At 41.5% G+C, this 2,500-nt stretch overlaps 6 non-coding genes across 6 annotated transcripts in view; all 6 read right to left on the bottom strand.

Annotated features, from left to right (window-relative positions):
• Positions 1-103, bottom strand: part of LOC127995059 (5S ribosomal RNA) — a 119-nt gene extending 16 nt beyond the window's left edge. The window contains exon 1 of the ribosomal RNA XR_008168023.1: positions 1-103. This exon is cut by the window's left edge and continues 16 nt beyond it. This is a non-coding gene — a ribosomal RNA (5S ribosomal RNA).
• A 632-nt stretch (positions 104-735) lies between these two features.
• On the bottom strand, positions 736-854 carry LOC128003098 (5S ribosomal RNA). The gene has a single exon (XR_008175830.1). It is a non-coding gene; the product is annotated as a 5S ribosomal RNA (ribosomal RNA).
• A 220-nt stretch (positions 855-1,074) lies between these two features.
• On the bottom strand, positions 1,075-1,193 carry LOC128000942 (5S ribosomal RNA). The gene has a single exon (XR_008173713.1). It is a non-coding gene; the product is annotated as a 5S ribosomal RNA (ribosomal RNA).
• A 367-nt stretch (positions 1,194-1,560) lies between these two features.
• Positions 1,561-1,679, bottom strand: LOC128002722 (5S ribosomal RNA). Its single transcript, XR_008175464.1, has one exon. It is a non-coding gene; the product is annotated as a 5S ribosomal RNA (ribosomal RNA).
• A 221-nt stretch (positions 1,680-1,900) lies between these two features.
• On the bottom strand, positions 1,901-2,019 carry LOC128003886 (5S ribosomal RNA). The gene has a single exon (XR_008176598.1). It is a non-coding gene; the product is annotated as a 5S ribosomal RNA (ribosomal RNA).
• A 221-nt stretch (positions 2,020-2,240) lies between these two features.
• LOC128003286 (5S ribosomal RNA) lies at positions 2,241-2,359 on the bottom strand. The gene has a single exon (XR_008176011.1). It is a non-coding gene; the product is annotated as a 5S ribosomal RNA (ribosomal RNA).
• Between the last annotated feature and the right edge of the window lie 141 nt (positions 2,360-2,500).

The following is a 2,500-nucleotide window of genomic DNA, read 5'->3' as shown; positions in this document are numbered from 1 at the left end:
TATTCCCAGGCGGTCTCCCATCCAAGTACTAACCAGGCCCAAACCTGCTTAGCTTCCGAGATCGGACGAGATCGGGCATAGCCAGGTTGGTATGGCCGTAAGCGAAGTCTGTTGCAAAGAGAGGGCTATTTAAAGACCAGCCAATCTTATCGCCAGTACATTATATAAGTAGGAAAGGAAGCCCAAAAGCTTAAAGCACCTGGTATTCCTAGGCAGTCTCTCATCAAAGTACTAACCAGACCTAAACCTGCTAAGATTCAGAGATCGGGCATTGACTCTTTTTTTTTTTTTTTAATGAAAGATTATTATATAATTCGTGAAATTTTCCAAAAAGATTAAAGCACCTGGTATTCCCAGGCTGTCTCCCATCCATGTACTAACCAGGCCCAAACCTGCAAATATTCAGAGATCGGGCATTGACTTTTTTTTTGGCAAAATTATTATATACTAAGTGAAAAATGTCCAAAAAGCTTACAGCACCTGGTATTCAATCAATCAATCAATCACCTTTATTTATATAGTGCTTTAAACAAAATACATTGCGTCAAAGCACTGAACAACATTCATTAGGAAAACAGTGTCTCAATAATGCAAAATTATAATTAAAGGCAGTATATTCCCAGGCAGTCTCCCATCCATGTACTAAACAGGCCCAAACCTGCTAATATTCAGAGATCAGGCACTGACTCTATTTTTTGGCAAAATTATTATATACTAAGTGAAAAATGTCCAAAAAGCTTACAGCACCTGGAATTCCCAGGCGGTCTCCCATCCAAGTACTAACCAGGCCCAAACCTGCTTAGCTTCCGAGATCAGACAAGATCGGACATAGCCAGGTTGGTATGGCCGTAAGCGAAGTCTGCTGCAAAGAGAGGGCTATTTAAAGACCAGCCAATCTTATCGCCAGTACATTATATAAGTAGGAAAGAAAACCCAAAAGCTTAAAGCACCTGGTATTCCCAGGCAGTCTCTCATAAAAGTACTAACCAGACCTAAACCTGCTAAGATTCAGAGATCGGGCATTGACTCTATTTTTTGGCAAAATTATTAAAAACTAAGAAAAAATGTCCAAAAAGCTTACAACACCTGGTATTCCCAGGCGGTCTCCCATCCAAGTACTAACCAGGCCCAAACCTGCTTAGCTTCAGAGATCAGACGAGATCAGGCATAGCCAGGTTGGTATGGCCGTAAGCGAAGACTGCTGCAAAGAGAGGGCTATTTAAAGACCAGCCAATCTAATCGCCAGTACATTATATAAGTAGGAAAGAAAACCCAAAAGCTAAAAGCACCTGGTATTCCTAGGCAGTCTCTCATCAAAGTACTAACCAGACCTAAACCTGCTAAGATTCAGAGATCGGGCATTGAATCTTTTTTTTTTTTTTTTAATGAAAGATTATTATATAATTCGTGAAATTTTCCAAAAAGATTAAAGCACCTGGTATTCCCAGGCAGTCTCCCATCCATGTACTAACCAGGCCCAAACCTGCTAATATTCAGAGATCGGGCATTGACTATATTTTTTGGCAAAATTATTATATACTAAGTGAAAAATGTCCAAAAAGCTTACAGCACCTGGTATACCCAGGCGGGCTCCCATCCAAGTACTAACCAGGCCCAAACCTGCTTAGCTTCCGAGATCAGACGAGATCGGGCATAGCCAGGTTGGTATGGCCGTAAGCGAAGTCTGCTGCAAAGAGAGGGCTATTTAAAGAACAGCCAATCTTATCGCCAGTACATTATATAAGTAGGAAAGAAAACCCAAAAGCTTAAAGCACCTGGTATTCCTAGGCAGTCTCTCATAAAAGTACTAACCAGACCTAAACCTGCTAAGATTCAGAGATCGGGCATTGACTCTATTTTTTGGCAAAATTATTAAAAACTAAGTGAAAAATGTCCAAAAAGCTTACAGCACCTGGTATTCCCAGGCGGTCTCACATCCAAGTACTAACCAGGCCCAAACCTGCTTAGCTTCCGAGATCAGACGAGATCGGACATAGCCAGGTTGGTATGGCCGTAAGCGAAGTCTGCTGCAAAGAGAGGGCTATTTAAAGACCAGCCAATCTTATCGCCAGTACATTATATAAGTAGGAAAGAAAACCCAAAAGCTTAAAGCACCTGGTATTCCTAGGCAGTCTCTCATAAAAGTACTAACCAGACCTAAACCTGCTAAGATTCAGAGATCGGGCATTGACTCTATTTTTTGGCAAAATTATTAAAAACTAAGAGAAAAATGTCCAAAAAGCTTACAGCACCTGGTATTCCCAGGCGGTCTCCCATCCAAGTACTAACCAGGCCCAAACCTGCTTAGCTTCAGAGATCAGACGAGATCGGACATAGCCAGGTTGGTATGGCCGTAAGCGAAGTCTGCTGCAAAGAGAGGGCTATTTAAAGACCAGCCAATCTTATCGCCAGTACATTATATAAGTAGGAAAGAAAACCCAAAAGCTTAAAGCACCTGGTATTCCTAGGCAGTCTCTCATAAAAGTACTAACCAGACCTA

This window comes from Carassius gibelio, chromosome B22, assembly GCF_023724105.1.
Source record: "Carassius gibelio isolate Cgi1373 ecotype wild population from Czech Republic chromosome B22, carGib1.2-hapl.c, whole genome shotgun sequence".
NCBI classification, from domain to species: domain Eukaryota; kingdom Metazoa; phylum Chordata; class Actinopteri; order Cypriniformes; family Cyprinidae; genus Carassius; species Carassius gibelio.
The sequence above is the reverse complement of the archived record's forward strand: the minus strand, read 5'-3'. Positions and strand labels throughout refer to the sequence as shown.